Source organism: Euprymna scolopes, chromosome 11, assembly GCF_053919585.1.
Source record: "Euprymna scolopes isolate OS-2025 chromosome 11, ASM5391958v1, whole genome shotgun sequence".
NCBI lineage: Eukaryota > Metazoa > Mollusca > Cephalopoda > Sepiida > Sepiolidae > Euprymna > Euprymna scolopes.
This window is the reverse complement of record NC_136492.1, coordinates 28,518,471-28,541,999: the sequence shown is the minus strand read 5'-3', so window position 1 is coordinate 28,541,999 and position 23,529 is coordinate 28,518,471. Positions and strand designations below refer to the sequence as shown.

At 33.5% G+C, this 23,529-nt stretch overlaps 1 protein-coding gene across 1 annotated transcript in view; it reads right to left on the bottom strand.

Moving 5' to 3' along the window:
• Positions 1 to 262: 262 nt before the first annotated feature.
• Positions 263 to 23,529, bottom strand: part of LOC145287813 (ras-related protein Rap-2c-like) — a 71,349-nt gene continuing 48,082 nt past the window's right edge. Inside the window, exon 2 of the mRNA XM_080135674.1 lies at positions 263 to 1,462. The gene's annotated coding sequence lies outside the window, so the exon portion shown is untranslated. The remainder of the gene's footprint in view (positions 1,463 to 23,529) is intronic.

Genomic DNA, 23,529 nt, shown 5'->3' with positions numbered 1-23,529 from the left:
CAGGACACTCTTCATCTGATACGCACGATCATAGAGGGGACAGAAGACGACGCAGCGGCCGTGCTGATCAGTTTGGATATGTTTAATATTTGTGCAAAATTTCCAAAAATTCCAAGGCATAGTTAGTGGGAAAAGTGCGGGGAGACGAACGGACAAGGGTGAATTTACAGGTTCACCCTCCTTGTCGGGGGACCAATAAGCTGCAAATAAAAACAGTATATAAACAATTTTTAGAAAAGGAAAAGATAAAATAAAACTAATATAAAAATAAATTATTTTAATATAGTTTTCTTTTTACACTTGGCAGTCTGAGGAAAAAGAAAAAATGCTTGTACTCAATTTCTGTGGTAATAGTATTGGTTATCATAAGGTTGATTAAAGAACAATTCTTTAACGAGCCAATTCGATTGGGAACAAAAATGGTTGGCATGGCATTGCATTCAGTCATTTTCTATATATATATAGTTTTTTTTTTTGTGGTTGTTGAAATTTGTTATTGTTATATTAACAAAGGAGCAGATGTTCAGATACAGGAAGGGGGAGGCAGGGTGTCCTTCACGGATTTACTCTCAATGAGGCCAGTACATTTGTTTACTAATAAAATTCAATTTTTTAAATTTTTATTTATAAAAAAGGTAGTAAGCTTTAATATTTTTTAATCAGCCTGCCACATGATAACTTTATGCATGGATGTCTGTATGTCAGAGAGAGAGAGAGAGAGAGAGAGAGAGAGAGAGAGAGAGTGTGTGTATATATATATATATATATATATATGAACCTACATGTATATATGGCAGGAGTCATGATAAAAATTTTAAAACGTCAAACGGTGATATTTGATGAATCATAATACCTTGCGATAGCTAAAAACAATTATTTTACATGCAATGGAGCACAAACTAAGTTGACATCAACCAATGAAGCTTTGTCCTTTTAATAATTATACTTAAAAAAAGATTAACACAGCATTTAAGGATGTTAAATTTATAACAGGTTAAAAAAAAAGTCTGCATACATACTAAAAAAATTTTTTTTTTTAAAATGGACATGCTACTAGAATGTTAAGACAGTCATTACTTTTTTTTTTTTTTTTAAATAGGCCAAGATCGTAACAGTAGTTTAGGGAGAGAGAGGCAAGTGAAGGCGATTGAGAAAGGGGAAGGGGAACATTCTCTTTCTAATCGAATATTATTTTTTTTGCTTCGAGTTTGAGGGAAGAACGGCTATGGTCCAACAGAGTATCGGCTGAGAAGATCCACCTCCGATATGTTCCTCCAAAGTTGAGCTGGTTCATACCGAATCAAGAGGACAGTTGTTCAGACTCGACGGTGCCTCCAAATTGTCGTTATCAAAACGAGCCAGATTAGGTTGCTTTGATATTTTGTTTACCCTATGGAAATGTAAGGGTGGTCCAATGTGCTCCTATCAGTTCCAGTTGTAGAACTCTTTAATCCTGGATGATCTACAAATAGAAAAAGAGATTATTATTAGAATAACAGAAATAAATTTAGACATTAAACATCTTCAACTAAAAAAGAAAGCAATATTTGATAGCCCTGGCAAAGCATAAAGTAATGAGCTACCAACAAGATTTGAATTACACTACAAACTAGTGTAGTGAGTTCAATCTCGGCTGTGGCCACGCTGGATGGAGTGTTTTCAGTCTTCAGAGAGAACTGTCAGAGGGGAAAGAAGAAAAAAAATCACCCTTTTGTGACCTGCTGAATACCTTTGTGGCCATACAATAAAACCCAAGATAAGTACTTAATGTACATCCACATAGAAATAAAAAAGAATCCCCAAATGTTGTCCATTGTTAGCTGTCTGGTCAGGTTAGTCTCCAGCAATTTTTTTTTTTTTTTAGCTAAATCTCACTCAGTTTTGATTCTAATCACCTCAGTCTCTAGTTGAGTTGAGCTGCCAACTGTCATCCACTGTCCCTAACTTGAAACAGTCCATAAATTGTCGCAAAACTTGCTTGTAAAGTTGTAAACTCTAAATATATTGACCTCTATGTCCAGTCCTTTGTCCCAATCACAACCACATATTGATTAACAATCCTATTTTTGAATGCCTTTTGTGTGCCCTGGTGCACAACTATCTCCTTTCTACTAACCTCACATTGTTATTGTGTTTTCTTTATTTTTTTTTTACCTTCCTAACATTTTTGGAGATGGGGGAGGGATCTCCATAATCCATTATAAAGAAGGCAAAATGTGTGTGTCTCGAAAAAACTTCCGGCAGATGCGTCAGAATGTGACAAAATCGGTATCGTTTTAAAGCTTGGTCTCTTGAATGACAAATATCGAAAGATTGGCTAAAATATTAATTCCTTCATCCTCAACTTTGCCGTTTTTTTTTTTGTTTTTTTTTTTTTTTATTTTTTTTTACAAGGATGGAGTCGTTTTTGGTCGACATTGTCGCAAGTCATAGTCTTTAGATTGACTACCCTTAATTCCAACGCTCCAGACTTCCGGTTTCGCGATGGACGCACCAGTTAAGATATTAGTTTTTTTTTCCCCCCACTTTTTTCCTCCTTTGCGTTATGGGTTCAAGCCTGCCTGCCACCACTTTTTTTTTTAACACCTTTCTCCACCCAGGCTGCCTACTATTGTTTGATCCCCCTCCTCTCTATATCACATCTCCACACCCGGGCAACACCGGGTATCCCTGCGTGTCAAAAAAAAAAATAAAATAAAAATAAATAAATTAAAAAAATAAAATAAAATAAAAATAAAATAAAAAAGGTAGTTTTGTACAGAAAGCTAAGAACACATTTATATGAAGTTCTAGTGATTAAGTGAAAATCTACTGTATCAAAACAGCAGAATGTAAAAAAAAAAAAAAAAAAAAAAAGAAAAAGAAAAAAAAGAAAAAAAAGAAAAAAAATGAAAAAAAGAAAAAAGAAAAAAAAAAGACAAAAGAAAAGAAAAGACAAAAGAAAAAAAAAGAAAAAGAAAAAAAAAGAAAAAAAAGAAAGAAAAAAAAAGAAAAAGAAAAAAAAAGAAAAAGAAAAAAAAAGAAAAAAAGAAAAAAAGAAGAAAAGAAAAAAAGAAAAAAAGTGAACTCGCATCATGAGAAATGGTCAACTGTCGCGATACATTGTAAACAATTACTACCCTACTGCTTCTTAGCCTTTTGGCCAAGAGCAAAGTATAGTATCTGTTCTTGTACCAATCAAATTTTAGCAAAACAGACAAATGAAAAAATGCTATTTTAAACTTTTGTCTGGTAGACAGACGAAAATGCTATTTCAAGCTTAAGCTTGAAAAAAAAAAAAAAAAAAAAAAAAAAAAAAAAATTTGAAGAAACAAATTTTCAAGGCAACAAAGCTACCTCCACAACTCCACTTTCGGATGTATCATATTAAGGAAACGAGAACCTTTGAAGACCTATGTAAAAAAGAAAATTATTCTTTTGGGAGTTTTGTGTTGAGTAATAGCTGAGTGCGATTATTATTTTCCACAAGTTGCAATCATCTTCAGTAAAAATAGTGGGTCACAGCTATTAACGATGGTATTTTATGAACCCGTCCTAAGTCGGGTGCGGGAGAAAGGAAATTATTTGGCAGAACTGGGACAACACTTAGCTGATTTTGCTCTCACCATCTCTGCCAAGAAGTAGAATAAAAGTTAGCATTCGGCAGACTCCATTATACTTTGCACTAATATATATATATATATATATATATATATATATATACACACACACGTATAAAGCAGTCGTATAGCATAATGGTGAGAAGCCTTGACTGTCATTTGGGCGGTCTGGTTTCGATCCTGGCTTGAGGCAGTTGCCTGTCTAGCCGCACTGTATATGGATGACTAAGATTATATATAATATATATATATATATATATATATATATATATACACACACACACACACACAGATGTACCCGGCATTGCCAAGTATTAAACATATTAAATTCCTTAAAAAAATAAAATAAAATAAAAAATAAAAAAAATAAAAAAACAAACAAACAAAAACAAAAAAAACTTAGACATGTGCATGCGAATATCATGTTTTGTTCTAAACGGTTCGCTTTTTTGTAAGTGTGAAAAAACCTCAGCTGAGACCGAAATCAAAACCTGAAGACAGAGTCCAGTATGATCTTTAGTAAATGCTTTCGAACCTACTTATTCTTAACATAAGGAAGCTGTCATTTGAACAATTTGTGCATTACAAAGTCGTGAAACAGTTGACAAACAGATAGAAATCTAATGATCCCCAAGTACCAATATTTCAATTTCGAGCCGTTAGCAGCCCCTTTTTCTGGATGAAAATAGATTAAAAAAATTTCCATGTGTCTAAAAACCCTATATACCAAATTTTAAGTCTGTAAATCAAATATTTGTTGAGTATATATGTTGAGAAGTGTCCTCAACCACACATTCTCACTTTTATATAGGTATTACACACATTTTTACATGCATAAAATTATTCATGGACATGCACGTTTCTAGCCGTCAACCGTCATTAGCATGGTTAAACTTTTTGGCAAGATGTGAACCCATGAGTGCAGAATCTAGTCGAACCTTTGCTAAAAGGTAAAGCATGCTGATGATGGCTGATAGCTAGCAACACGTGTCCATGGATAACTTAAACTTATATTAAAAAAAAAAAAAAAAGTCCTGTCAATAAAAGGGGTAACGCATTTATGTTAAAAGGCAGCTAACTCATCTTTAAGGTAGCAAAAACAAAATGGCATTTCAAAACTTACTATTGCTATATATATATATATATATGTGTGTGTGTGTGTGTGTGCTCTTTTTTGAGTTAACTTCACTTACCAGAAAGCTCATCAACTGTAACTAGTATATAACGCAATGCTCCTTGTGTAAACAAATGAAGTTTTTGGCATTGAACAATTGTGATTTTGCTTACTCTTAGTGCAGCTAGATGATGGCCAACTGTTTAGAAGTTCTGTCTGGATAACAGAATTTCAATCCTGTTTGAAGCAATTGCTTGTCTAACTGCATGGAGGGGCAAAACTATGGATATATATATATATATATATATATATATATATATATATACACACGCGCACACATATATACATATGTACACACAGAGTCCTGGTCAAAAAATAATTAGATCAGGGTTAAGGTTTCGAATGAAGCAGATTTCATTTTTTTTTCCATCATATTTTCCCTTTTGGCAATGGTTTCAACCATTTGTTTTATTAAAAATTTGATAATATGCGTAAACGCTTACTTTCTTAAGTGGTCTTCTGATTTTGACCAGGACTCTATATATATATATATATATATTAGTATTTGTTTTACATAAGTAAAATACCCTTAAACACACCACTTTTTCTTTTTCATTCATGAGCATGTTTCATTCAACTAGGTCATCAGGTGATATTGTTTATACAAAAGCTTAGTCCGTAACTAAGCTAGCTATATATATATATATATATATTTGCAAGAGAAACCATAAAATTATATATATATATAAGTCTACAAATAAATTGTTTTACATTTTTTTTTTTTTTTTATTGGAAGTGTTCCTGCATACGATTGCTCAGAGATTACTTGGAATTATGTTATTTTTTGCATATATGCATTTCAAATTGTCTCATCAGCACCTTTCATCAAGGTGGTAAAGAAAAGTTCAGAGCATAAACATCTTCCATTTTTTTTTTTATAAAGGTTTTAGATTTCTACATTAGAAGACAGTCATATTTACCATACCTGCATCAGTTCCAAACACCAAAGTAATCATAAGAATAATATTGAAAGTCGCCAATTCCATAGTTTGCACTATTATACATTACTAGCAAGGATACCAACACTTTGCGCAGGACTTTGTTGTACGCTTCACGGGCACCCTTGCAGTAAGTGGAGGTTATAAGAGTAACTATTCCTTCAGGTGTTTAAAACGGTTTGCTAACCATTTTAACTTCGCCTCAAGTGAGTGAAATCCAGCTATGAACTTGAAAGCAAATAGATTATATGAAAGTTGACACTTACATAAAAATAATCACAAAAAATCACAACGGTAAACATTTGTTAATTGGCTGAGGGGGATGGGGTGGAGGAGAGTGATCCGATTCAAATTTACAAAAGTTAGCTGGCACCATGGTGGCGGGCCCCCTGGATGGCAATGAACCCCAACTTGGTGTGCACCGAGGGGAGGGGGATTTATGAAAAGCTTCACTAAATGACCAACATTTTTAACCTTGAAAAATGGTTTTCACCATTCCTAGGTCGATTGGTTGTTTTTGTTTTACGGCATATCAACCCTTTTCAGGTTATTTAATGCCGAATCCAAAGATTTTGAAGAAAGATTTTTTAATAGAATATATTTGTTATTTTCAAGTTGGTTTCTATTTAACCCATAGTTGGGACCCTAACAGGTACTACCACTCCGGGTCAGAGTGGACCTGGGAGCAATGGCAATTAAAAGGTGGCTCCACACTCCCCAAAGCCCGCAAGCTGGGGCCTAACCATTGGATATAGTTTAAGGTCATATCCAGAACCTCCTAGGTCAGAGATCATCATCATGTCAGGTTTGGTCATGATCGGCCCAGTGGTGTGAGCTGTAGGAGAGTTGTACACGGACACATGAACACTATTTTATATATAGAAGCCAGTCATGAACCCCCAATTCTAAATTACAGAAAAAAGATTTTAAGTTTAAAATGCACACAAAAAAAGTCACTGTAGATAAATTCTTTGCATCTGTTTTAATAATTAAAAAAATGCTAAAGTAGGGATGTCTATGTGATTATACCTTATAACTTTGATTTGCTTATGGCAGTCTCCCAAAGTAATTTCCTTTATTTTACGGGGGATGAATTGCCGTTTTCTGGGTTGGAACCTTTCAATCTATCTTTTATCACTAATATCCTTACATTAAGTGGCTTCATGCCTCGTCTCTAAGATGAAGAAAAGAAAAAAAAGGGAAAATTAGACACAAGGTCAAGAAGGCAAAATTTGAAAACTCAGTGACCAAGAGGAAGAGCACTCTGGCCAAGCATAAATTTCTGGACAACTTTGTCTGCATTCTCCAAGTAAGGGCGCATCAGATAATCAGTAAAAACTACTCCCTTTCTCAATAAGCAAGAAGGGAAAGTCTGGAAAGGTGTACATCCTAGAACAGTACAGAAATATATTTCAAAACCAACAGAGAACTAGGCTCACCTGAATGCTCCAAATTCAGCGAAAGCACTATCCTGAAAGGTGGCTGGCAGATAAATTTCATTATGATTTTGCTGTTCTATATTTGCTAATTGATTAACCACTTATCAAGGCTAAAATTCACTTGAGTATAAAAGATGAGATGGATATAATTAGTTGAATGATAATGAATATTATGAAAATAATGAATTTCATAAGTTATGAGGTCTTTGACATTACATTTAAAGATGGCTGTATTGTAGCCGTACTGAAAGCAATCGTGTGGTGACGCATTTCACATATGGTGTCGGATTGAATTGGAACTTCTTCGGAATCAAAAGAATCCAAACATTTTAATTATCTTTGCTTAACCGTTTTGGCCCCCAAACCCTTTACCATCATGTTGATGGATCTTATAGTCAATATCTTTGACTACTCCATTTTATTTATTTATTTTTTTTATACATACTATCCACTGACAAATGAATTAATCTCCTATGCCACCTAATGAACAGAACAGTCCAAAGTCTATTTAATTCACAGCACTTTGCAGACTCATCAATTCTGATGGGCTAAGTGATTGTCGACTCTTGTTAATGGACGCTTTAAAAAAGGAGGGTAAGATCTAACAATTACGAGGAATGAAGAAAAAATAAGCTTGGCGAGAACCGACATCTTTAGGATTTTTCTTTAGAAATGAAATAAAAAAATCTGCTAAAAGACGAATCTGAAGAGAAATGAGATCTTTTAACAGAAAATGTGCATTATTCTGTGTGCACATGTGCACGTTCATGCAAATGTATACATATACAAGGTGCCTTTAATAAGCCTACAGACTTTTTGTACAGGCATTTAAAATTGTTGTAGATTATTGAAAATTCAGTATGTTATTGCTATACATACTATGAGATGACTGAGCAATTTTTATGATTTCAGGTTAAAATGAACAGCTACAGCAGGAATTTGAATACACCCTACTAAAGCCCGATTTTCACAGCTAGTGACTTTCAAAAATGCGATCTGGACGCGAGGCCACTTTAGAAGAATAATATGCAAGAAAATTCAGTTTTAAACTTGGAAAAATGCCACAGAAACGTATGGAATGCTTTAGACTGCACTTGGACTATCTTGTATGAATCAAGCATCAATTTTTGAGTGGCATAAGAGATTCAAGAAAGGCAGGGAGTCTGAAGGATGAGATGTGGGAGGAATAAGGAAATCAGAACACCAGAGTTGATTGGTCAAATAAAGAATTTCATGGATAAGGATCGTCGTGTGTCTATAGAGACAATAAGTGCGCAGTTTGATGTGAGTGTGGGAATTGTATACAAAGTTATTCACGAGAAACTGAAAATGCAGAAGATTTGCACAAAGTTTGTCTCAAGAGTGCTCAGAGAAGAAAGATTTGACCAAGATGAGCATCAAGACAGTTCCTCACCCTCCCAACAGTCCAGACCTTGCTTGCTTGTGACTTAAACTCAAGGAAAACCCTGTCGTTACGAGAATTAAGATGAAAGACGGTCTAGACGACTTCTATGGGGTCTTCCAGAAGTTGTTAGAACAGTACAAGTGCATTGCAGCCAGAGGAGATTACTTTGAAGGGAACTAGAGTTTCCCGTGTGCACTATCAATAAAAGTTCTCATACAAAATGTCTGGAAACTTATTTAAGGCACCTCGTACATCTGTGTGTGGATAAAATAGACGAGATGTGGTGACAGTTGTGAAATGACAAAGATCAGGTGTGATTTTGAAAAGCCAGTTCACTAAGATAAGCACACTATGGTCTACTAGAAAGATCTATTATAAAATGTTAAATATTTTAGCTCTGGAATTGAGTTTTGATTAAAAAAAATAAATAAAAATACATTCTTAATTCTATTTAGTTCATGTGCAGCTATTTTTACCATCCGTTTTTAATTTATGCAGATTTAATCATTAACAATTCTTAATGTCTGGGCATTAAGAGAAAACATGACTGTCAACATCATCTGAATTAGATATGTACACACCACAAATAAGCATGTAAATTAAATGGCAAAATAAAAACAATTAGTATTTATCTGCTTCCCCACGAAAGCAAAATGTGACACAAGGCCGTTTTTAATGTAGGTGAAAACCAGCCCCCCCCCAAAAAAAAAGGAAAAAGGGGCACTCTGGTAGGGACCAAAAATAATAATTGTCTCAGTATAGAGAGTTTCCCCTCCATTGACCGAGACAAATTAAGTGTAGAATCAGAACAGATACTACACTTTGATCTTGGCCTGAATAATATATATATTTTTCTTATAAAAATAAAAACTATTTTTATAAGGAAAATACCTATATTATTATCAAAGTAAAGACATTTTGATTCAACCTCTATATTACAAAATATAGCACAGTTCAAGAATTTTGGAACGGAATTAGAGTAGAATAAATAGTGATAGTTTTTCCAGGTATTTCTTATATATATTTATTTACTAGCAGGGAGATCCTGCGTGGCCCGGGATTGAATAGTGATCAACGAAGGTTTCACACTCCCATATTTTTATTGTCACTGAAATCGGTGAAATCGCACATTTTTTGTCAAATAAACAGATCGCCTACTCATTGTAGTGCACCGGGAGGAAGTTTCACAAGTTTCCTCACAGTGACAGTCCACAATACATTTTCTTTTACATTGCACTGTAGAGAACCTACTGTTCGTTTTATAAAATTTTGTATATATAATGGCTTGAATTAAAGTTTAAAATGCAAACATCAATTATGCGCTAATCAGAAATATTCATTTCAAACGTGACTGTCATATCAAAGAACCAACTGTTGATTTAAAATGCCTGGCATTACTGTTTGTGCTGGGATAATGGCTTGAATTAAAGTTTAAAATAAAAAATTCAAGTATCTGAAATTTTGGAATATGGGCAGGATTACAAAAATTCAAAAAAAAAAAAAAAAATCAGATTAGTTGCAATTGTGTTTTGTGATAGTTATGCTATCTTGGATTCATGCCCATATTCCTTTTTTCTTTTAAAGTTGATGAGTTCCAATTCTTCTGAGGAGTCAAGGTGGAATAGATTCCAAAATTAACATAATTACATGAATGATTGTACTGCCGTGATGCATGTGCTGTCAAGTATTGAACGTTTTAATATGCTGAAAGAAAGAAATTTCAAGATGAACAACATTTTCAAATTTAAAATATAAACATTTTGTCATTTATATAATACTAGCCTGGGTGCCCGGCGTTGGCCGGGTATTTGGAGGTGTGTGTAAGGGTGTTGGTTGATAAAAAAAAAAAGTGATAGGCAGGCAGGCTTAAACTTATATTGCGAAGGAGGAAAAGAACGCGAGAAAAAAAAGGTGACATCTTTGCTGTTGCGTCCATTGCAAAACCAGAAGTGGCAAATGTCAAAATTAAGACTAGTTAACTGAAAAGAGTGGAGGACTTGCGAAAATATCTGGAAAAGAAAAAAAAATGACCCCTCCTTGTAGAAAACTGCCCAGTTGAGGGTGAAGGAATTAATGTTTTAGGCCAATTTTTCAATATTTTTCGTCCAAAAGTTTGAGATTTAAAACGATACTGGTATTGTCATGTTCCGACGCACATATCAAAAATTTTTAGCAGACATACAAACGCAGATTTTTGCCCTTTATATTATAGATGAAGGCAAGACAGATATATTCGAGTTTTAGCAACTTCATATATACCTAAATTACATAAGACAGACCGTAATTTGTAAATGGTAACTGCTGCAAACATTGGTTGGTTTTATTACATTTCTTGTTTTTATGAAGAGTCATCAGCTTACAATGACAATTCATGAGAAGTGTTTATTGACATTACATTAAAGAAGGACCATGCTGTAGCCCTCAGGAAAGCAATTTATGGCAATACTTTTAACAGGTGGAAAATATTTTAAAACCATTCATAGAAATTTCATTCGATATTTGACACTGGAAGTTTTCCAGTTGTGCTAGTAAGACGAATTCTTGCTGTGAAAGTTTTACAAAGAGGAACCAGAAATTGAAGTTGTCAAAGACTTTTCATGGAAATAACAGAGCAGAGAAAGACTAACAATGCTTGATCCATGAAACAAAAGGTTATGGAGTAAAGAGATCATTCTTCGCTGCAAAATTGATTTTGGACCATCAAGACAAAATTTTTAAAAAGTGCTCAGAGTGGCACCTAATACTCCATCTTAGGATATATCCGACTATATAGATAAAAAAATTGCATCACAAGTCATATTTTCTGGAGCAATAAAATGATTCAACCACTTTTCCAGTAACCTTTAGCAACATTTTGGATACAAGTCTTATTTTAGATCTGGAGTGAAAGTTGATCCAAAAAGGTTACAACTTTTGTTTGTGGTTTTCATTTTAAGTCCACTCACAGCAAGGAGCATCGGCTTTTGGTATTCTTGGAGAAAAAAAAAAAAAAAAAAAAAAACTGTTCAAGGAAATTCTGTTTGGTGTTAGACAAATTTTATTTTATTTTATTTTTTTTTTTTTTACATCTGTGATAACACGAGTTCTTGTTCTAAATATTTTAGAAAAAAAAACCCCAAAAGATTGGAGATCAGCTGAGCCCGTTACATGGAAATAACAGCAGAAAAGGATTAGCAACTTCCTTTTGTGAGAAAGGAGCTGTAAAAAAAAAAAAAAAAAAAAAAAAAAAAAAAAAAAAAAAAAGAAAAGTTTTCACTAGATTACAAACTTCATTTGTACCCCTATCAAGGGAAGAAATGTGCTCTGAGCAGAACCTCCCAAATGTTGCAGTATCACACCATCTTAGGATGTACCTAATATTGGCAGAGAACTGTATCAGGAAGCTGATACTTTCTCAAGTGGTAGATTGACTCAACCATTCTTTTTTTTCAGCCTTATCAGCCTTAGCAACAGATTGGATACAAGTTTTCCATTTCAGATCTGGAATGAAAGCCAGTCCTATGAGCTCATCATTACAAGAGGCTTCCTCAAGGAGCCAAATCCCTTTTTTTTTTTTTGGTAAATTAATACCAAAATGATACTTATTATAAGTGCTAGTAAAATAGCGAGTATCTACTTCATCATAGGTGCTGTACCTGAAATCGGAAACCGTGTTAAAAAAAAAAAAAAAAAAAAAAAAAAAATCCAATTATTTTAGGATGCTTAGCTTTTGGCAGAATACTTTAACATTTATATAAAAAAGTTCATTATGTATTAAAAATTGTTACTAACGTTTGCTTAAATTGAGGAAAGCAAAAACGCTCCAATTAATTTCATGTGAACTATAGGATCCCATTGATTAGAACATTTGAAAAGAAAAAAAAAAATTAAAAAAACTATCGCGAATCACATGAACTCCACTTTTCTTGTAATAGCAGGTCATGAGGAAGGAAAAAAAAAAAAAAAAAAAAAAAAAAAAAAAAAAAAAAAAACGAAGAAACAAGCCAATTCCATTCCCAATAATGACATAAAATTAACTTGGTTTCGATGTTAAGTAAATCAATGCTTATATTACATATAAAAATATGAGCACGAAAACTAATATGGTTAACATTTAAACCTAGTTGTTAAGACTGGAAAAAAAAAAAGAAAAAAAAAGATATTCTATTAAGAAATATAAATTTATAACTTAAAATATTGCAGCATTAAGATTTTTTTTTTAATTCAATTTATTATATATAAATTGAATTTTTTTTTTAAATTATAAATTCTTAATGCTGCAATATTTTAAGTTATAAATTTATATTTTTTACTAGAATATCTTTCTTTTCCAGTTTTAACAAGTAGTCCTTTTACTTTTCTAACTTTAATCTTAACCATATTACTTTTCATGCTTGCATTTTCTATGTAATCCATGATTTTTCCAGGTTTTACTTTGAAATATTTTCTTTTTGTGTTCAAAATTTTATACATTGTCAACAATCCATTAAAAAATTACCAACTTAAACTGACTAAATAAAAAAAAAAAATCAAGTAAAAGACGTAAGTAAATAAACAAAGGGACAAAAAAAAAAGAAAAAAAAAAAAAGAGAAACCGAATTAACGGGCGACGTTGTAAGCGAAATATTATCAGCCCTAGCACAACAAAGAGCATCACTTTGTTAACTCTGTATATAAGATGGCATGCAAGTGACGTTCCTGCTATGATTTATGAAGGTATTAACTATGAAAAAGTTGCTACGGTAACCAACAGCCAATCAGAAAAAAAACAAACCTTATGTTCCTTACTAATTCTAAGGACTTTTGAACACCAGTAATTTATTATAACTTGTTTTACTGAACAAAAATTGAAAACTTATTTCAAAATATAGCAGAGAAGGTGACTTATGAAATGTAAAAATTGTATGAAATGCGGTCGCAAAATGGGTGAGCGGTGAAGCTTTAAGGCAGTTCTAAATGAGTAAATCTAACACATAACCATATAGTCAAAAACACCACTGTGAATGATAAAAATTTATTGTTGCATTAAACTTAGAAATCTCAATTCAAATTTAAACAACGCTTACATCGAGAAATACAAATTTAATTCATTGAAAAAATACTTTGGAAAAAAAAACATTTCAATTATACAAAATGTCGGTTTTGATTTATCAGTTAAAAAAAATTGAAGACATTCTTTGCAAAACGATATAATTGTGGATTATTTTTTAATTATCACCTGTTCAATTTCCCATGTCATATACAGTGGCCATGATGAAATGATACTTTCTATTTTAGCCAAGTGCTTTTTTGATGGCGACTTGCTACTGAAGCCACGGTTGAAAGGTGGGGGGGGGGGCACATTTCTAGCATTATTAGGGAAAAAATGAAAACAATGAAATCACAAGTCAGTCTAAAAATAGAAGTTTGATAATCTAACAGGAATTCACATTAATATTTATAGTTAAATTCTAATTTTTTTTTTTATACTTACTATAAGTTATTCATCTTCTATAATGTAAATCTCACCTGTTTGTTTAAATGTATGTACGCATGTCTACCTAAAACTTTCGACAGGCAGCATATTTTCACAAGATCAGTGTCGTTTAGAAGTGTGACCCTTCAGACGACAACTATCGAAAAATTGGCTAAAAACATTAATTCCTTCACCCTCAATGGGGCACTTTTCATCCAGGGGGGGGGGTCGCTTTTTTCGCTGATATTAACGAAAGTCATCCCCTCTTTTTGATTGACTAGCCTTAATTTAAACCTTCAGCACTTCCGGTTTGGCGATGGATGTAACGGCAAAGATGTAATTTTTTTTTACACGTTCTTTTCCTCCTTCAGGTTTGAGCCTGCCATCACTTTTTTTTTTTTGCTCAACACACACCTCCAAACATCTGGGCAACGCCGGGCACCCAGGCTAGTCCTTAAGACATTTTTATTTAAGAACTTCCAAATTCATATATCTTTGATGCAACATTTTGTACCTGAGATAACTGTTTTAACGCGGCAAAAAGGTTTTAACGTAATGCTGATTGAGGATTTTCATTATTTGGCTCATTCTCACGTTAATCTCCGACCCTCAAATATCAAGTGCATGTTTTTTCGGACCTGGGGATGTATATGGAACTTAAAACTGAACCCTTTCCCGGAGGGATAGATTGTCCACATTCTGTCAACCATAATTGAGTGACAATGTTAATTATATTTTTAGATTGTCTATTGTAAAGAGCGAACCTTCAACCCCCAGAAAATGGTCACGTAAGACCGATTAATAATCAGTGCCTTTAACCATTGTGCTATGGATCCAAGTAGGTTCAAATTAAAAATTCTGCAGAAGAGTTCAAAGATTTTGAAAATCGAAAAGATGCACATTAAGACCACAGGTTAAATTAGCCGAATTATCAAGATTAGAATCATCATATTCAACATCAGTTTTATATGCTGGCATGTGTTGAATGACTTTGAAAAATTGAGTGCCACAGTAACTTATCTCTGGCCAGGTTTTTATGTATCTTGCATATCTATTTTTCATATCCTCTTGTTTCCCTCAGCCTTCTTTTGAACTGGACCTGCTACCTCAACTGTTCTACATCTAACCCAAAAACTCTTGTCCATTCTTTTAATGTGGTCATACTATCAGAGTCTACTCTTTTGTATACATCCTATATTATCCATATTTAATCTTCCTCCAAGCTCATCAAAACTAATCCTGTCTTTTAAGACCAGTTATACATCCACTGTATCATATTTCTTTCCATGTATGTGTGTGTGTATATATATATATATATATACACACATACATACATATTTGATGATTGCAACATCTTTTCAGACGAGTGCCACTCCCTCAGTCACTTAAAGTCCACGAGTCCAAAAATGACTTCCATCGCCACAGGACCATTTTAATAGACAAATGCCTGAGGGAGTATCTATATACAGATGTTACAGAGTCATAACTTTGTACGACAGCTAAGTCTCTCTCTTGGTTCAAAATGTTGAGATCAAGCAACAAGCAAGAGCAAGATAGCCAGCAACAAGTTAAACTGTAGACCAGTTTAATGCGGGTACTGGTCTCCCACTTTGTTTTTTTTTTTTAAATCAGAGATTTGCTTCTCTTATAAAGGTTCCTTCACCACGGCTAACGGGAGCCCTCTCCACCCCAACACATACATACAAACACACATGGTGCTAGTTGGCCGTTGACCCCGAAAAAGGGTTCATTCGCCCTTTGGAACGTCTTGTTTTTAATCCTTCAGGGAGACTAGCCACCCTTCTCACCAAACAAGTCTGGTGGGGAGGGGGGGAACCAGTTTAGTTGCCGGTGACCCGACCATGAGGCAGGTAGTACTGGGTTACATGGTACCAGTAGCATATGACATGACCTGACACATATATATATATATATATATATATATATATATATATATATATATATATATTACATTTTATTATAACCGACCGACCTACAAGGATTGCCTAAAGTGTTGTCTGATCCGTTGTTACTATGCTTACAGGAGCTAAACCTCTTCAGAACATTTGCTAAGAATTACATGATGGGTATCGCTTCTCCCCTCCCTCCGACCAAGTGCTTTCAGCTGGCACTTGTAACCATTCAAGGAATTCTTCAATCAATGGCTTCTCTTTCCCTACATGGCATCCACATTCTGGCCATATTTCAATGCAAATAAATAATATACACACAAGACTGATTGTTGAGAAGAATTTGTTAATTGCTACTGAGCAAACCGAAAACACTGGGAAGGAGGCGATCAATTCACCAGTCCGTAGATGGCCTGGCTTGTGCAAGCATACAAACATTTTGTAAGAAAACATCAAAGTTGAACTTTGCCAGTCAGATGTGCACAGAAATGTTCGACTTTAAGTACATAAAGAACATAACATAAACATAAAGTTTATTTCTCTATAATCGCCGTACTTAAATAAAATAAAAGCACTCATGAGCATAAACCTCCACCATAATAACTCAACAGAATAAATCAGTTTTAGAAATCAAGTTACTCAACAATTTGTTTATGTATAGAAATCAATTTTCCCAAATATCTGTTCATAATTCTAAACAGATTCCATGAAACCTATGAAAAAAAAAAAAAAAAAAAAAAAAAGAAAAAGTCCAATGTGAACAAGTTCTAATTGAATCGTCCCCCTAAGTAATCCAAGTTACAAAATTCCCACTGTTTACTATGCTAAAATCACAATGACTAATGTATACCTATTAACCCTTATCCTCGAGTGGCCTCTGGGCCTTGATAAGTGGTGACACCCATGTAAAAAAAAAAAAAAAAAAAAATGAACAAAACTTCTATCTTAGAACTGCCCACGTGTGGAATACTGTTCCATTGGACTGCTTCCTGGTCGATTACAATATGGTAGCCTTCAAGTCCAATGTAAACGAGTTCTTGTTGATCTGTCCCCTTAACTAATCCAAAGTCTATCCAATCCACACTAATAATTACTAAACTACAACCTTACATTCATTAACCGTTATCCTTGAGTGTCCTTTGGGGTTTGAAATGTGGTGAGTCCATTGTAAAAAGAAATCGCTACAAACAATCAAATCCCATTTGAACTCCATTCAAAGACATTGTCTAATATCAGAATTATATCATGGCTCATGCTCTCTGCTGTCAACTAAGAGTTCATCTACAAAGCTATCACTCAAACTAAGAGTTGGAAAAAGCTATGAGATGGACACCACAAAAAAACCTGGTTGATGATAGTTGACCTGGAATCTAACCAGAACCGTGTCTACAGAGTTCATCATTGGAACAGCGAGTGGCTAAATGTCACTCAATCGTTGACTTACAATAGTCAAGCTTGGTCAGCCTTTGTGAGACGCAGTGGTGAGGATGGATAGAACTGATTCAATCAACCTCTGGAGAAAGCCGTTTCAAGTTATATCACTCACAAGTTTTATCTAGTGTTACGAGTTCAACGTTTGCTTCACTAAGGCATTTTTTTCCAATATACTTTAATAACACAAAATTATATATGCTAAAAAAGTTTTACTTATTCTAGTTAGTTATAAATAGGGCTATGACAACAGCATATTCTGTTCATTGTTTTTACTCTCCAGTATATATCTGACACAGATAATCAACCGAGAAGCACATCACTACATAAAAACACAAGATATCAATGGATATATATATACATGACAATCAAAACAAGGAAAAGAATATGCTGTTGTCATAGACCTAGATATTCATAATTAACTCGCCTGTTCTATTGGTCTGCTTTCCAGCTGACTACAATATTATCAAGTCAACGTAAACAAGCTCTTGTTGAACTATCCTCTTAAATTAATTATAACCAAATTTCCACTACAGTAGAACCCCGGGATATGGCATTACAAATTAGTAACAAAATACAGTACAGTATATAATACACATGTATTTAGTCAAATAACTTTATAAATAACACTGTAAGGTGGGGAAAATATCGTAACCAGGGGTTAAAAACATTGTACTTCACATTGTAACCTGGAAAAAAAAAAAAAAAAAAAAAACGTATTCTAGGGCTGCCATATCCCAGGGTTCTACTGTACTAATGATTACTACACTATTGTCCCAATGATTACCGTACACACATTAACCCTTATGCTCGAGTGGCCTCTGGACCTTGATAAATGATGACTCCTCTTTGTAAAAAAGTCACTCGTTTTTATCTATCTGCGTATTTCTTTCATTCTCCATGTTGATTTAATGACCAATATTTCTTGATGTCCCTCTTTTTCACCATTGACAACTAATGTACTTACACATGCATGTATTCTGCCCCTACAGCGCAACCTCTCTCACCATGGTAAGGACCACAGTAGTGTTACTCCGGTTCCTGGTAGATATCAGCACACAACCTAACAGAGGTCTAGTTAAAATCAGGTAAATCCATAATTGTTTCTGCCTGTGTGAGTGGCAAACAAGAAGTGTTAGGCAGAGAACTGTACACCAATGGAATTGGGTTGGAGACACAATTTAAAGTAGAGGGGAAGGAGTTTCAATGCATAGTAATTTCCATTTCCTCGTCATTATTGCTTTTTGAATAATTTATAAATATATAAAATTACGCTACCACTAAATCTAGGTAAAAGTGACTCTCTTAAACATGCCGTACCATTAACTTTAAATCTGAGTGACCATATCTCACACCCCAAAATATCCTTTAACCCCACCACTAACCCTAAGTCCTAGTGACAAGCTTTTCCATCGTACAAAGTCTTAAACCACATGAAATGAAAAAACACAGGATTTATTTTCATAGAAAAAAATTGGTTAACTGCCTAAAATGTCAGAATGGCCATAAAATCTACAATTACTTAACATTTGATTTATATAATGAATGTATATATATTTTTTATTATTGCTAAGTTTTTCAATGTTCTCATATATAATTACCTAAAAAAAAAAAAAAAAAAAAAAAAAAAAAAAAAAAAGATAATCGCATTTGGGGGAGGTAGTTTGGTATTATTGTAGATTAACACCTAAGAAATCTTGCAATATATTAATTTTGAAACAGTCCTAATATTAGCTTTCAGTTTATTGTACATAAAATGAATTACAATTCAACAAGTTCTTTTGTTTAATGGATAGGATTTTTTTAAATGGAATTTTAACATATTTATAGTTACTGCAAATTACTTGGAAACCATTAATTTTTGGAGATTTTCAGTCTCATATTCAGAGTCCTTACACAAAATTACATTTGTATGGAAAATTTTATTGCTTAATTTTGTGTTTTAACAAAGATATAACATTTTTACTGAAAAAGTAGTATAAAAAATGTGACAAAACGCCTATGATATTAAGAGAAAAATAGCCACTCATGTTGGGCACAAAAATAGTCATAACTTATTTTCAGTCAGATTTTGAAAATTTATATTTTTTCTGAGATCAAGATTTTTCTATGTATTCCGAGATATTTTAAGCATTTCCAATTTTTTCATGTGTATTTTTAGTTGATGGTTCAATCCTGTGACACAAACTACAAATGCAAATTGCATAAGACTTCCATCCAATCATGGCTGATGGAACAAGAACAAGCTATTCCTATAAATTAAAGGGGTTCCATTTAAATTTCAGTGCAGATTTCCGTGTTTGACAAGGTACATCTGAAGATCAAAAGTTACATCAACGAAAATATGAATAAAACTTGAGATGAAAACAGGAGTTGGAATAATCCAAATAAAGCCATGTTTTGACCCGTGTGTGTATGTGTAAATAGGAAATCTGTTTGAGAAACACTTGATATTCAAAATTTTAAATTTAAAAGTTGAAAAAGATCACAGAAGTGCAAAATTGATTTTAATAAATATATCTATTGAAATCAAATATATTTTTTCTTTTTTCAAATAAAATATTCTTCAGAAGATACAATTCTTTTCTTTTATTCGTGTCATGGTGGAGGTAAATCCTAGCATTTTCTCAGAGGTTGCAAATCAAGGCTGACTGACGTTTAAATGTCTGATAAGTGTTGCATGGGTCAAAATAGGAAATCCACTGTTTGAGAAGAACTTTATATTCAGAACCGTTATATTTTTGTTATATACTAGCGTGGATGCCCGGTGTTGCTCGGGTGTTTGTCAGTGTAAAAGAAAAGTTTTGGGAGGCAGGCTGGCTCGAACCCAAAGCCTTGACGTAAAGGTGGAAAAGAATGTGAAAAAAAAACTTTACATCTTACCACTCGACCACGACGGGACAGGAACTGAAAAGCATTCTAATTCAACGATTAAAAAGCTAAGTGACAGGTGTGTGAATTTAATGAGGTCAAGCATCACGTAACTTAACTTTGGCTGCAAGCCAGTTTTCCCAAGATGTTGGGGAAACCCAGCTCCCCATAACAAGGGGAGTGTCCAAATGTATAGCAATTGTCTGATATAATGGGTTTTCTCTACATTGATCAAATCTGATTGCTTTGATAGACGTCCCTGCCACAAGTGCCATTAAAAAAAAGAAAAAAAATCTTGGAAATAGCATATAAAAGTCGCCCAAATTAAAGATACACACAATCTCGTTTTGTGAATCGGAGATATTACAATCTAGGGAGTATATAAAATGTTCTACAAAACAGCCCCCCCCTCCCCGCCAAAAAACAAACAAAAAAACAAAGCCTTTGCTAGACATACACAAAAAATACACACAGACACACATTTTGCCATATATATATATAAGATGCCATTTATTTGTTTATTTGCCAGTAATAATTTGGAATAGAAAACAATAATTGAAAAAAAAATCTTCCCCTGGTGAATATGATGCCCTCCTTAAGCAGTGAAACTATGAAACCGGTATCCATGGATAATTTATATAGTACATAAAGCATCTGCATTCACAATGGAATGTTATGCTGATTTCAATCAGAAAATTAAAAACTGAAGACCAACCATTCATTTTCTATTCTTAGAGCAAATCAATTATTTCTAACAAGGACAATGTAGATATTCACCCTATAAGAGTTGAAATGGGTTTCCTCCAAAGGAGAGAGAGTTAAGTGGTCCTCACTCACATCCCAAACAAGGGAAATGCTGATGTTAGGCTTTTACAGTTCTTGTAGGGAGATGTCAACACCCTATTTCATACAGAATCTAGTATTACCAGAGAAATAATAGAATGGTTTTGGGTTTTAGGAGTCTGACAATTCCATTGTATGGACACCTACCATCTTTAGACAGAACAGATCCTAGCCAGAAGGCCAAGAAGTATTTATTTGCTTCCCCACTGAGCAAATTAGGTACAAGGTCGTTTTTTAATGTGGAGAGAGAGGAAGGGGGGGGGGTGAAGGAACCAGCTCCTGATGGGTGGGAAATGGGAGCTGGATAGTGACAATTGGTATAAAGGGTTGCCCCTACATTGACCAAGGTCTGATATGTGGGGTTGCCCCCACATACGGTCTTTGCTTGCAGTATCTGCCGGAACAGATACTACACTTTGATCCTGGCCCGAAGGCCAAGAAAGTATATTTTAGTTTCACATATGGCCCAAAAAGTGACATTTTTTAAATTTTTATTTTTACATTGAGTCTTTGTAGATCCTATTTATTAAAAAGGGGGGTAGAATGTGATAACCTACTACGAACATTAAATTAGTGTATCTATATCTTAATTTATTACCTATATACTAATTTAATGCTCTTAGCATGTTATCATCCGTCCTTGTTAAATAGGATCTCCCGATCAGATAATTTATGATCTGGAAACAGTAGCACATACAGCATGTTAAAAAAGGTATATAGAATGCATTGCTCTTAAAAAAAAAAAAAAAAAAAAAATCCAATGGTACCATTAAGAACAGGAAAATGGAGTATCTTAAGAGAGTACTTTACTAGTGACATTACTCATTGGCACTAATCTTTCTTCAATACAATCGACTCCCAGCCATTGTTTCCTAGTATCTATTTGTGAAAAAAAAAATAAAAGGTTATTTTTTTGGAAGAATCAGATCTAATATGGTTGGAGATGAACTTAACTAGGAACATGACCAACCAATTGATCGGATCAAACCTTTACAATTTCCAAGAAATATTGGTTTCAATAGAATTTGGTAAAAATGTGGCATGCGGGTAACATTATTTTGGTTAAAGACCAGTCCAAATAGATCAACTAAGAAAGAGGGCTTAGAAGGGGGGGGGGTCAATTTATGTTAAACTTAGATAAAAATGCCCCCCATCCAAAAACTTTCGAAATTTTAAAAATAATCTGCGAACTTTAGGTACTTGTGAATCTATATTACTGCGTTTAAATATTTAGAAAGCCATGCTTGACATGAGGGTTTTTTGTAACTATTCTGTACTTTCACCTAACAATTTATTAAAAAATAGTGATAACATAGATGCATAAGTACTAAACTTTGTATTAATTAGAAAAACTGCCCCCTTCTAAAAATCAAATTAGTTTTGCAAAATAATCAGAAAATTTTTTACTAATTAAAAAAGATCTAATTATTGTTGATAATTATCAATAATATCACTTGTCTTTCCCTCGTTTCTAACTAAATACGTCCCACACACTAGTCTGCAAAGCTCCAGTCAGATGCAGTGTTAGATTCTGTTTCTCTTACAAGTATACTCACAGAATGTGCTCCGATGAACTTACTGCAATTATATACCCCTTTTTCAACAAAAACATCAATTAGCAGCAAAATTCCCCTCTTCATTGTAGACATCACTAGATACAAAGATTTTCTATTCTGCTAGCTTCTTTGCTCAGACTGTTTGCCTCTGGGATTCCCTTCCTTTTCCAACACAAAAATGTAGAAAGTTGATTATATAGAACAAATACCTTGTTTCATGTATAACTAAGTAAATAAATATCAAATATTATGTTAACCAAAATCAGATGAAGCATATTACATCAATAGTATTTGATTATCTCCCTTGCCGCAGTTCTGCCATTTTATGCTTGTAAACCTCATTGTCAGAGAGGGCAGTCATTTTGAATTCGTGTTAACCAACAGTGTGACTTTAGTATTTCTTTTTTCCTCTCAAAATTATCAATAAGGTTCTATCATCCCAGATATTTTTAAATATTTAACAGTACGCCTTTGAAATATGTATATATAGTTTTGAAATAAATATTGTATATATATATATATATATATATATATATATATATATATATATATATATATATATATACACTAGCAAGGAGACAAATTTCCACACTCCATTTTTTATTGCCATTGAAATCGACGAAATAAGCCTTTTTTTTATCAAATCAATTAGTTGCTTGCTCTAATTGTGGACCCATCGTGATGCACCTGGAGGAAACTTAACATGCCTCTCACAGTGATTAAGTTTATAATATGTTGTAGTTTACATTGCACTGTAGAGAACCTACTCTCGATCTTATAAAATTATTTTATATATAATGGCTTGTATTAAAGTTTAAAATACAAAAGTCAAGTATCATGCTTCAATTGTGCTCTAAACAGAAACATTCATGTCAAACACATGTCATATCAAAGAACCTACTGTTGATTTTATATGCCGGACCTTTCAG